The sequence below is a fragment of the Scyliorhinus torazame genome, chromosome 14, assembly GCF_047496885.1.
Source record: "Scyliorhinus torazame isolate Kashiwa2021f chromosome 14, sScyTor2.1, whole genome shotgun sequence".
Lineage (NCBI taxonomy): Eukaryota > Metazoa > Chordata > Chondrichthyes > Carcharhiniformes > Scyliorhinidae > Scyliorhinus > Scyliorhinus torazame.
In genome coordinates this window covers 79,674,051-79,688,084 of record NC_092720.1, presented here as the reverse complement: position 1 = coordinate 79,688,084, position 14,034 = coordinate 79,674,051, and positions in this window count along the sequence as shown.

The window sequence follows — 14,034 nt, the reverse complement described above, 5'->3', positions numbered from 1 at the left end:
TAAACTTAAAGTAATCTACTGATCTGCTGCTCATATCTTAACTTGTACTGAATCACATTCATCCATCACTCTTATATTTGCTGATTTTGTCAAACAATTGATCTTAAAATTCTCATTCTTGTTTGCACATTCCTAAATGGCCTTACCTCCCAGTGTGTGTATCATCCTCCAATCCCACAAACCTCAATGGCCTGCTGAGATCTGGAATTGCCTCCCAAAACATCCCTGCCTCTCCATCTTTTCATCCTCCTAAAAGATGTTCCCTCGCTAAAACCTACCACTTTGACCAAGCTTTTGGACAGTTGACCTAACATTTCTTTATGTGGCTTGATGTCAAACAATGTTTTATAACATTCCTGTTGGTGACAATGAATGAGGACCTGCTAATCTCCCAACAGGATATAAGTGAAGGTCAGCCTGTCTCCAGCAGGGTGTGGTTGAGGGCTGGTCTGTAGCCAAGAGCTTTTGCTCAGCCTCCTTTGGGAAGGATTTTGGGGAAAATTGATGTTAATGTTACAGTACCCTGGCCAGATGCCAATATATATTGGGCAGCACGGTGGCACAGTGGTTAGCACAATTGCTTCACAGCTCCAGGGCCCCAGGTTTGATTCCCGGCTTGGGTCACTGTCTGTGCGGAGTCTGCACATCCTCCCCGTGTGTCCGTGGGTTTCCTCCGGGTGCTCCGGTTTCCTCCCGCAGTCCAAAGGTGTGCAGGTTAGGTGGATTGGCCATGATAAATTGCCCATAGTGTCCAAAATTGCCTTTAGTGTTGGGTGGGGTTACTGGGTAATGGGGAGAGGGTGGAGGTGTTGACCTTGGGTAGGGTGCTCTTTCCAAGAGCCGGTGCAGACTCGATGGGCCGAATGGCCTCCTTCTGCACTGTAAATTCTATGATCTATGTTCTATGATATTTTAGGAAACCAGGAGAGAAACTGCAACAATTTTTTAATTTGTAAACTGTGAGGAAAGGATACTTCAGTCCAGGAGCGATTCCGCTGACAACTAGGTGTAACAATATGTATATTGTAAGGAATACAAAGGGTTAACAATTTGATGTTAATATTTCCCACCACCAGATGGAGATAAGGAGCAATCATATAAATATCATGTGACTTCTGGGATTCTGGGAGAAGGTGTTTAGGCGTGAGACAGATTATCTGCAGTTAGAGATATCATATAGTTTAATTTAATAATGTTTAACCTTGTAACTTGTACAAATCTTATTTAAGTAGTGTAAATAAATCAACTTTGTTCATTTACTTATTTTGATATTCTTTATTCAACACTACGTTCTCAAGACATCCTGATTTACAAAACAGAGAACATCACATGGTACAAGGAGTGGTTGCCAAGGTAGTATAGTTAGATTTAGTACGAAGTCTTACAGTGTTGTAAGACTTCCTGCTGTGCTCACCCCAGTCCAACGCCAGCATCTCCACATCATAGTTAGATTTAGAGAGAGAAAGGAAAAAAATCTCAAGGAAATTAAACTTGTGAAGATCAAAAAAAATATCTCATCCAGACTCCGATTGCAACAACATCGTGGAAGCCAGTCGCATCGAACAGCAGAGCCTAGTCGAAGCTTCATGAAGGGTTTGCAGACTCCAAATCAGTTCAGGACATTGGGCAAAGTAGATGTGAACTGGAGGAACTTCAAACAACAGTTTGAATTGTACCTCTCAGCCTCAGATCTCGAAGCGGCCAGTGATCAGCGAAAGACTGCGCTGTTCTTAACCATGGCTGGACCACAAATGTTAGAATTCTATAATTCATTCTGCTTCAAGAATGAAATTAATGAAAAGAAATATGGTCATAGAAAAGTTCGACAGACACTGAATTGCAGATTAATGAAACATTTGAGCATTATATATTCCAAAAGAGTCCAAAGGGCAGGTTAAACAATTGACTATTTTGTGACAGATCTCAGGCTCAAAGCGCAGAACTGTAATTTTTCGCTATTATCAGACTCCCTTCTGCGTGATCAGATTGTATTCGGTATAAAAAATGAAAAGCTGCATGAAAGATTGCTCAGGCAACAAAAATTAATGCCAGAAGAAGCTATCAGTGTGTGTCGTGTGAGTGAACTTACTATGAAATGTTGATTCGCGAAAACGAACAATGTGCCTGACGCCATTAATGCTGCGGGACACTTGAGAAAACAGCGCACTACAGCTAGTGGCCATTTTGCACATGACGCAACCAGCGTCATGACGTGCAAACGTTGTGGCCACGCCCACGCAGTGAAACAATGCCCAGCCTTCGGGAAATTATGCGCGAAGTGTCACAGACAGAATCATTTTGCTGCGTTGAATAGGAAGTAGATCGCCACAGTCTAAGAGAAGTTCAGTTAACAAAGACAGAACTCTATAAACCATTAATGCAAATATATCAGCAATGAAAGTGACCAAACCCAATACTGTCTCACATATGTGTGACTTGGAAGACACTTTCTTTGTTGGTATCGTAGAAAAAATTTATACTATTCTAAAGGTTATTTCTACAAAACAAAACTTAAAGCCAATACCAGTTGTCAATACCAAAGATGACTGGACAAATCCATTGAACATTAATGGAACAGACATTCTAATTCAATTGGATACAGGTGCTCATGCAAATTTAATTAATAAATTGGACTTAGCCAAATTAAATCAACAGCCTCCAATACATGACAATGATTATCAACTGCGAGACTATCGTGGCAATGTCATCAATACATTGGGAACATGTTATCTCACAGTACAAGTTAAAGACATGAAGATGCATTTAAAATTTGAGATAGTGGGACTAAAGCATTCGGCACTACGAGGAGTGCAGGCATGTGAGCTACTGCTGCTGGTGAAGAGAATTCACAGCACAGACAAAATCTCAGTCCATGCACAAGATCAAATAGATGCCACAATTGAAAAATTTCCAAACGTGTTTCAAGGAATGGGTACGTTACCATTCAAGTACAAAATACAGCTAAAGGAGAAGGCCAAGCCAGTTAATTCACCCACCAAGGAGGATACCTGCTCCATTGAGAGAACGCCTGGAACAGGAACTCGACCACACGCAGCAGCTGGGAATCATCATGAAAGCGATAGAACCCACTGACTGGGTTAGTTCAATGGTATGCATCAAAAAACCAAATGGAGATTTAAGAATCTGTATTGATCCGAAAGACCCCAATCAGAGTTTTTTTTTAGGAAACATTTTATTGAGGCATTTGTACTTTTAACATTTTAACAAATTAACATTCTAAATAACAGAACAATCCGACACATGCGAAAACCACACAGTAACATACCCAACTTCCCCCCGCCCTAACTCCTAGCTACCCATATATTAGATTCCCTGCCTTTATTCTCCATTTCCATGCCTCCCCTTTCGCCCCCCCTTCCCTTCCCTTCTGTTGACGGTCAGTGTTCCTTAAAGATGTTGAGGAACAGCTGCCACCTCCGAACAAACCACTATATTGAACCCCTGAAGGCGAACTTAATCTTCTCTAACCTGAGAAGCCCTGCGATGTCACTGACCCACATCCCCGACTTTGAAGTCTCCAAGTCCCTCCATCCCAGAAAAATCCATCTCTGGGCCACCAGGGAGGCAAAGGCCAAAACATCGGCCACTCTCCCCTCCTGGGCTCCCGGATCTTCCGACACTCCAAATATTGCCACCTCTGAACTCGGAGTCACCCTTCCTTCCAGGACCTCTGACATGACATCTACGAATCCCTGCCAAAATCCCCACAGCATCGGAGACACCCAAAACGTATGTACATGATTCGCCGGACTTCCCCTACACCTCCCACACCTGAGCTCCACCTCTTCAAAAAACCTACTCACCCGGGCCACAGACATATGAGGCCTGTGGACCACTTTGAACTGGATCGGGCTAAGCCTGGCACATTATGAGGATGCAGTGACTCTCCTCAGAGCCTTCTCCCATAGAACGACTTCCAACTCCTTCCCCCCCCCCCCCCCCCCACCTCCCCCCCCCCCCCCCCCCCCCCCCGACTCGTCTTCCCACTTACTCTTCACCTCCCCGATTGGGAAGCAATTCCCACTCCATTAATCCCTTATATATTTCCAAGAACCTCCCCTCCACTACCCCTGTTTTTAACATCACCTTATCCTGTAGTCCCCTTAGAGGGAGGTGAGGGAAGCTTGGAACCTGCCTCCGGACAAAGTCCCGTACCTGTAGGAACCAAAATCCGTTCCCACCCGGTGACTCAAACTCCTCCTCTCGCTCCTCCAAGCTCGGGAAAGCCTCCTTAATGAAGAGATCTCCAAATCAGTACTGTCATTCTTCGACCCAATGACTGAAACAAAGATATCAACCGATGCAAATAAGGACGGCATAGGAGCTGTGCAACTTCAGAAAACTTCTGATGCGCAATGGCGACCAATAGCATACGTGTCAAGAGCGATGACTCCGACTGAACAGCACTACGTGCAGATAGAAAAGGAATGTCTAGGTCTTCTCACTGGAATTCAGAAATTCCATGACTATGTATGCGGATTAGCGACCTTTAATGTAAAGACTGATCATCGTCCACTTGTAACAATCATCAAAAATAACTTAAATGATATGTCACAGAGGCTACAAAGAATCAGAATGAAACTTCGCCGTTATGATTTCAAGCTTGTATACACACCCGGTAAGAATCTCGTGGTAGCTGATGCACTGTCGCATGCAACTGAAGAAGATACTGCGATGAATGACATAGTCCAGGTAGTAGAAGCTCAAGCTAATTTCTTCGAAGAAAATCTACCTGTATTGGATGAAAAATTTAAGTTGATAAAAGAAGAAACCACCAAAGATGACACATTACAGCGTGTGGTGCTTAATATGAGAGATGGTTGGCCTAAAGGTTGCCAAGTTATAGGAACATTCGTGCTGATTGAAGCAGCATCAATGGATTCCTTATTAGGCAAGACCACACAGTGTTTCCAACTACGCTAAGGCAAATGATCCTAAGCAAGGTTCACCAAGGACACTTAGGAATCGAAAAGTGCAAAAAAGGAGCTGGACAGTCAGTCTACTGGCCAGGCATTAATGCAGACATCACTAACCTTGTGTCAGAATGTAAAACATGTCAACACAACCAATCACAGCAACAAAAAGAATTGACGATGCATGATCTTGTAAAGACTCCATGGTCAAAGTTTGGCATCGAACTATTCTACTTTCATGGTAAAGATTATTTACTAATCATCGATTACTGTTCGAATTACTGTGAGGTAATAAGATTACCCAACTCTAGTTCTCAAGCAGTAATCAAAGCCACCAAAGAAGTGTTTGCTCGACATGGGATCCCGCTCACAGTCATGACAGACAACGGTCCATGCTTGAGCAGCTGCGATTGGATGGAGTTTTCACAGCAATATAATTTTAATCATATTACGGCGAGTACATTATATCTGCAATCGGACGGAAAAGCGGAGAAAGGTGTTCACATTGAGAAAAAACGCCTGAAGAAATCATTGGATTCAGGAAGTGATCCATTTTTAGCCCTACTCAGATAGAGCTATAGGTTTGTCACCAGCTCAACTGCTGATGAATCGACAGCTACATACAATGTTCCCATACTTAGAAATAGCAGATCCTGATACCGAAGATGTTGTGATCAAGATGAAGAAGAACAAGCAAATGCAACAACAGTAATGCAATGCAGGACAGCTAAATATCTAGCAAAGGTAGAACACAATGATCAAGTCAGAGTACAGATTCCTTCTGGAGGATGGTCCTGCATGGCATGTACGATTCGCCAGGCAGCTCCGCACTCACATGTCGTGATGACAAATGGAGGTTCTATTCTGAGAAGAAACAGGAGAGCACTTCTAAAAGTGAAGTCAACTCAGCCGATCTTTCAAATAATTAGTTTAACACAGAATTACTCAAATCAACTGCTACAACTTCAACATCACGAACGCGAGATGAAGTCACAACGGAAAAGACAGAAACAGCTGCTGCTGAACAACTGAGATTGAGAAGGTCGACTTGAATCAAAGGAAAGCTGGACAGACTCAATCTATGAATTGTAAAAAAAATTTAAAATTGTTAACACATAACAATATTCATTTACATGCACAGAGCATACATTGCTTACTATGCATTTATGTTTGCAATGATGGACAAACATCTTCAAAGGGGATGTATCAATATGTATATTGTAAGGAATACAAAGGGTTAACAATTTGATAATCCTTCTCACCACCAGATGGAGATAAGGAGCAGTCATATAAATATCATGTGACTCCTGGGATTCTGTGAGGTGTTTTATTTAAAATATTTTTATTGTCACAAGTAGGCTTACATTAACACTGCAGTCAAGTTACTGTGAAAAGCTCGTAGTCGCCACATTCCGACGCCTGTTCGGGTACACAGAGACAGAATTCAGAATGTCAAAATTACCTAATAGCACGTCTTTTGTGACTTGTGTGATGCACTATCAGTTACGACGAGACGAGAGTAGAGAGTAATCGAGGATTTATTACAGAGATGTGTGGCCTCCTACACTTGCTGCCGAAATGGCTGCAGTTCAGAGAGCACACACATTTATACTCCACCTATTGGGCGGAGCCAGCAGGCAGGGATTTACCCCTGTACCTATAGTACAGGGGCCTTACCGTAATACCCTCGTATGCAGTGCAGTATATACAATATAATACAACAGTGGTGACTACCACATTCACCCCCTGTTAAAAATGAGTCCAGCGGGGGTGGTGGAAAACTATTTACATACAGGTTGTCATTAAAATTTCAGAGAAGGTTACAAATTTAGACGGTCGGGCGCCTTGATCTGTCGTTGAGAGCGCCGCAGTGCTGGTGGCGAGTCAGGCATCGGCTCGGTCGTCGGTGACTTCGGGAACGTGTCGACATCCACTTCATCTATGGGTGGGACCAAGGGGAGTACGGATTGTCCTGGAGCGGGAGCTGTGGTGGGGTGCGCTGGGGGAAGGGAAGGTGGCGCCGGGGCAGAGGGGGGGGTGTGTGGGGACCCAGCTGGTGCCAGGTCCCTGAGGGAGACTGTGTCTTGTCGGCCGTCGGGGTACGCTACGTAGGCGGGTTTGCGTGGAGTAGCTGTACCCTCTCAACCAACGGGTCCGCCTTGTGGAGGCGTACGTGCTTGCGGAGGAGAACGGGTCCTGGAGCTGCCAGCCACGTTGGGAGCGAAACCCCGGAGGTGGACTTCCTGGGGAAGGCAAAGAGGCTTTCATGGGGGTCTCGTTAGTCGCCGTGCACAGGAGCGACCGAATGGAGTGAAGTGTGTCGGGGAGGACCTCCTGCCAGCGGGAGGCTGGGAGATTTCTGGACCGTAGGGCCAGCTGGACGGCCTTCCAGACCGTCCCATTCTCCCACTCCACCTGTCCGTTTCCCCCGGGGGTTGTAGCTGGTCGTCCTGCTCGAGGCAATGCCCCTGTTAAGCAGGTACTGGCGCAACTCATCGCTCATAAATGAGGATCACTGGTCGCTGTGGACGTAGGCGGGAAATCGAACAGAGCGAAGATGGTGTTGAGGGCTTTGATGACAGTGACAAACGTCATGTCGGGGCATGGGATGGCGAAGGGGAATCTGGAATATTCGTCGGCCACATTGAGAAAATATGTGTTGCGGTCGGTGGAGGGGAGGGGCCCTTTGAGGTCCACGCTGAGGTGTTCAAAGGGGCGGGAGGCCTTCACCAGACGCGCACGGTCTGGCCGGTAGAAGTGCGGTTTACACTCCGCGCAGACCTGGCAGTCTCTGGCGACAGCCCTGACTTCCTCGATGGAGTAGGGCAGATTGCGGGCCTTAATGAAGTGATAAAAGCGGGTGACCCCTGGGTGACAGAGATCGTCGTGCAGGATCCGGAGTCGGTCCACTTGCGCGCTAGCACATGTACCTCAGGACAGGGCATCGGGGGGCTCATTGAGCTTACCGAGGCAATACAAAATCATAATTAAAGGTGGAGAGCTCGATCCTCCACCGCAAGATCTTATCATTTTTGATCTTACCCCGCTGTGTGTTGTTAAACATGAAGGCAATCGACCGTTGGTCTGTGAGGAGAGTAAATCTCCTGCTGGCCAGGTAATGCCTCCAGTGCCGCACAGCTTCAACGATAGCTTGGGCCTCCTTTTCGACGGAGGTGTGACGAATTTCGGAGGCATGGAGGGTGCGGGAAAAGAATGCCATGGGCCTGCCTGCCTGGTTGAGGTTGGCGGCCAGAGCGCCGTCAAATGCATCGCTCTCGACTTGGAAGGGAAGCTTCTCGTCGACCGCGTGCATTGTGGCCTTGGCGATGTTGGCCTTGATACGGTTGAAGGCCTGGTGAGCCTCGGCCATCAGTGGGAAACCGGTGGAGTGGATGAGTAGGCGGGCCTTGTCCGCATAGTTAGGGACCCACTTGGCGTAGTAGAAAAAGAACCCCAGGCATCGTTTGAGGACCTTGGGGCAGTGGGGAAGGGGAAGATCCATGAGAGGGCACATGCGATCGGGGTCGGGCCCTAGAACTCCGTTCTGAACCACATAGTCGAGGATGGCTAATCGGTTTGTGCTGAACACACACTTCTCCTTGTTGTAGGTTAGGTTCAGGAGTTTGGCGCTGTGGAGAAATTTGGAAAGGTTATGGTCGTGGTCCTGCTGGTCGTTGGCACAGATGGTGACGTTATCCAAGAACGGGAAAGTGGCCCGCAGTCCGTACCGGTCAACCATTCGGTCCATCTCCCGTTGGAAGACCGAGACCCCGTTAGTGACGCCAAAGGGAACCCTAAGGAAATGGTAAAGGCAGCCGTCCGCGGTGTACGGGCGGTCCGCCTTGCGAATGGGGAGCTGGTGGTAGGCAGATTTCAGGTCCACTGTCGAGAAGACCCGGTACTGTACAATCTGATTGACCATATCAGATATGCGTGGGAGGGGGTATGCGTCGAGCTGCGTGTACCGATTGATGGTCTTACTGTAGTCAACGACCATCCTGTTTTTCTCCCCCGTTTTCACCACTACCACTTGGGCTCTCCAGGGGCTGTTGCTGGCCTCGATGATACCTTCCCGCAGCAGCCGCTGGACCTCAGACCTGATGAAGGTCCTGTTCTGGGCGCTGTACCGTCTGCTCCTGGTGGCGATGGGTTTGCAATCCGGGGTGAGGTTTTCAAACAGAGAAGGCGGGTTGACCTTAAGGGTCGTGAGGCCGCATAGAGTAAGGGGTGGTAGGGGCCCGCCAAATCTCAGGGCTAGGCTCTGGAGGTTGCACTGGAAGTCCAGGCCGAGTAGCAAGGCAGCGCAGAGGTTGAGGAGGACGTAGAGCCGGAAGCCGCTGAACTCTACGCCCTGGATGGTGAGGGTGGTGATGCAGTACCCCCGGATCGCCAAGGAGTGGGATCCGGAGGCCAGGGAGATTCTTTGGTTAATGGGGTGTACGGCGAGGGAGCAGCGCCTTACCGTATCGGGGTGGATGAAGCTCTCAGTGCTCCCGGAGTCCAGAAGGCAGGATATCTCATGCGTGTCAACGCGGTCGCGAGGTTGTACAGTTGGGACTGGTCTATCGTGACGGAGACGAGACGCGGCTGGTCGGCGGCGGATGCAGGTGATGAGCGGTCCGTGGGGTCGGGGTGAGCCCCCAAAGGACAGGGGTATCCAGACACAGACCGCCATTGCTGCAGCCTGCAAGTAAGCTATCTTTCTGCGCACTCCACTGACCGCTCACCGTAGCCCGTGGGTGTGCAGAGTGATATCAGCCGTATGAGTGCACCCACCCCATCACCCCCCATTCTTTATCCTCAATCCCACCAGCCCTGCACCCCAGTCCGCACCCTCCATCCACCACCCACCACCTCCACCCCACTAACTCCCCCCTCCCCCCACAACCAGTCACCACCCACCGATGGGGCAGTAGGGGCCCACCCAAAGGCATCGCCCACAGTAGCCCCTACCGGAGGGCGGTGGACAGGGGTCACAGAGCATATCGCTGGCATGGGTAGCGCCATCCAACGGTACCCCTGGCAGCATGGATGGGTGCCAGGGTCAGAGGCTCCCACGGTGCTTTAATCGCTTCCAGGTTCACCATCCTGACCAGTGGCATGGACATCCCATCCCAACCCCAAACCCCCTCCGGCCGACCACCCCCTCCTTGCAACCCCTGTTAGTCGTTTTAGTTGCTGTGATATGAAGAGTTTAAAGTTCTGTTCCTTTTTCAGAAACACAAATTTATTTCATTCAACAGCCTTAGCACAAAACTCTAACTATACATCACCTGACAGAGGCCACCTGAAGCCCCTTTTCATATGTGTCAATTAATGGATACTTAACATAAATGAGACAACTAATTGCAATGTCTCTTAACCCATTACTTAACAGTCTCCCCTTCCTTGGAGAAAAATAATAATTAGGTGAAAACAAAATTTCAAGAAACTCAAAAACACACACGATTTCCCCGCTTTTTTCTGTTTGGACAAGAAAGAGAAAAAAACGGTCACAGAAACAAGCGTCCTTCATTAACAATATCCAAACGTTTCTGTGAACTCGCCCCTCTTTTCGTAAAACAGTCTGATAGTTGATAGCTCCTGTTGACCCATTTAATTTTTGTTATTTCCCCTCTGTCCAACATCTGCTTCAAACTTGCGATGTCTATCCGTAACCTCTTTTCATTGACACTTTTTGTCGAGTGCACAGTTTCCCGCAGGGATTTATTGTCAATGTGACAGTCAATAGGTATATTACCCAAATCCCCTAATCCCAAACTTTCTGTCAATATCATACTTATATAAAAGGCCATATCCACCGCCTCTACAAGGCTTAACGTCTCAGCAGCCAAAGTGCTTTTTATCACTCTCCTTATTTTCTTTGTTTCCCACACAAGCAGGCAACATTTACCATTGTTCCCCAAAAGGAAAATTATAAAACCTCCTGCGCTTGAAACCCCATCACATAAATTTGCGTAGGATGCATCACTATAAACTATGAGTTTCAAGTGCCTTAGGTCACCTAAAACCGGGAACTTCAAAACACACGCCTGCATTTTTAGTTTGGGCAACGCTTTATTTGCTCTTTTTATGTCTTTCACTTTGGGATCATTCATTTTTGTACTCAACTCTAAGACATCAAAACTCACGTCCGGTCTAGTCTGTCTACCTAACCAGTTCAGTTGCCCAATTAAACTTTGCAGTTGCACTTTTTCTATCTTTGAAACCATTGCGTCTTTTTGTGAAACTCGGCCACGACTAATTACTATTGGGCAGATGCTTTCCAAATAAGATTGCTGACGTAAAGTTGCCCCTAACTTAGTCTGTCCAATTTCCAGTCCAATATATTTAAATGCACCGGAAGCCTGACTTCCAACCCTGACATCATCCCAATCGCATCCTTTATCTCTTGCTCCACTATTGCTCCTTCTAATGTAGCCCTGTCCCCCTCCCCTAGCCTCGGGTACTCTAACCCATCTAGAAATTCCTGCATCTCACGGTCTCCCCCGAGTGGCTCTGACTTGTACAGCCTCTCATAAAACTCCTCAAAAACCTTGTTAATCAGCACTGGAGCCACCACCAACTTCCCTGCCCTATCATTCACCTGAAGAATTTCCCTTGCCGCTGTCTCCCTCTGGAGCTGACCTGCTAACATGCCTTATCTCCATGTTCATAAACTGCACGCCTTGCTCGTCTCAGTTGACGCACTGCCTTCCTGGTAGATAGTCGGTCGAAGCTCACCTGTAGTTCCTTCCTCTGTTCCAGCTTCGCCGGGTCCCCATCCTCTGCATACCTCCTATCTATCTCCAACTCATCTATTACCCTCTGCCGCTCCAACCTCTCCTCTTTATCCACCCTGGCCTTAAACAAAATTACCTCACCCCTCACCACCGCCTTTAGAGCCTCCCAGACGACTGCCTTCGACACCTCACCCGTACAATTGAAACCTACATATTCCTTAATTACCTTTTCAATTTTCTCACAGAATACTTGGTTCACCAAAAGCCCCACATCCAGTTTCCACCCCGGTCTCTACGCTACCTCCTTCTCCAGTACCATACCACCCAATGTGGAGCGTGATCTGACATTGCAATTGCAGAGTATTCCGACCCCTTGATTCCAGCCAGCAAAGCCTTCCCCACCACAAAAAAGTCGATCCGCTGAGAAAAACGAGTACTCCCGTTCCCTTGGGTGCAGGAACCTCCAAGGGTCCACCCCTCCCATTTCCACCATTAGCCCAGCCAGCGCCTTCGCCCCCCCTGATGGGACCAGCGTGCGCAGCCGTGATCTGTCCAACCTTGGCTCCTGCACCAAGTTCCAGTCCCCCCCCACCACAATCAGCTCATGCGTGTCCAAGTCGGGAATAGCCCCAAACACCTTCCTCGCAAATCCCACATCGTCCCAATTGGGACCGTATACAGTTAACAGCACCACTAATCTCCCCTCCAGCGCCCCTGCCACAATGACATATCTACCCCCCTGATCTGCCACCACCTTCTCCATCTGGAAGCTTACCCTTTTGCTGACCAACACCGCTACCCCTCGAGCCCTTCCATTAAATCCAGAGTGAAACACTTGGCTAACCCAGCCCTTTTTAAGTCTCATCTGGTCCTGCAGCATTGCTACATCGGCTTTCAAACTTTTAAGATGTGCAAGCACCCTTGACCTCTTGACCGGACCTCCTAGCCCTCTCACGTTCCACGTGACTATCCTTACTGGGGGTCTCTCACTCCCCCCCCCCACCTTTCTTATCCTGTTTAGCTTCTTTGATAACTTTTTCATCTAATTTATTTGAAGCCACCAAAATCTCACGTGCACATTAGTATTCGTAGTATCGTAGTATCCTATTAGTATTCGTAGTCTTACTCATGTTCCGAGATCTTGATAAACTACGTCCCCTCTCCCGCCTGGTATCTCGTTCTGTACTGCTACTGCTTGATCTTTCCCTTCTGCTGTGGGCTGTCCTTTCAATAGTTCTCGACCTTTTCCTGCGGACCTGTTCACTATCCGATGTACTATCTGAACTGGCACTGCGTTTCTGTGCCCTCCATTTTTGAACTTCGTTTTCCCAATCCATTGTCTTGATCCTTCTCCTAAATGCTGTACATTCAACCAATGTTTATACTTTCCAGTGGCCTTCCCTGCTCTACTAATAACAGTTGCATCCTTCCATTGACTAGACCATTCAGGCAAGTATGTCACTTTTGTACCAACTTTTGGCAGTTGCCCATTCAGAAAAATGGCCTGTTCTAATTCATCAGAAGTGTTGTTTTCCTCCACAGAAACCCTGTCTATATCAGTTAATTGGTCCTCATAGTTCTGTTTCACATGCGTACCAGATGACTCTGGTTCCTCGTCATGTCTGTCTGCTCGGTCTAAATTTGAAAATTTGTAATCTGTACCCATTATCCTTGATGAATGTACCCTAACAGTTTGATTACCATGTTGCAAAATAATTGTTTTGCCATCTATGCCTATGATCTTCCCTGGGACTTTCCATTCATTAGACTTGTCTCTCTTATAGTATACCATGCCTCCTTGCTGAAAAACAGCATCTGATGGCTGTACGTTATGTCTTAAAGTACTGCGAATTCTTTCAGAGACTTCTGCTTCCAAAAAAGCTTTTCTCCTGCTATGTAATGCATTTAAATGTTCAGCAAAACCAGAGCTAATTGTTGTCCCCTCCCAAGCTGGATGCTGGTCATCCAAAATGGACGGAATTTTAGGATTTCTACCAAACACTAATTGATAAGGACTATAGCCCCCAACCACCTGCAATGAATTCTTTGCATGTACTGCACATGCTAAAGCTGAATTTAGCCTGCAATTTGGCCGAACTGCCAAAATTTTCCGAAGCATGTAATCGATGACAGCATGATTTCTTTCACAGACACCATTACTAAATGGGCTTTCTGCAGCCGTATTCATAGCTCTGATATTCATATTTTCACACATATCCCTAAACTCATCATTAGCAAATTCTCCCCCATTGTCCGTAAGGAATTTTGCCGGTGGACCCATTCCTGTCCCTATCCATTTTTCCACGATTTGATCCAGAATTACTCTCTTTTCTTTACTTCGTACAACCGTTGATTGACTAAATCTGGTTGCTAAATCT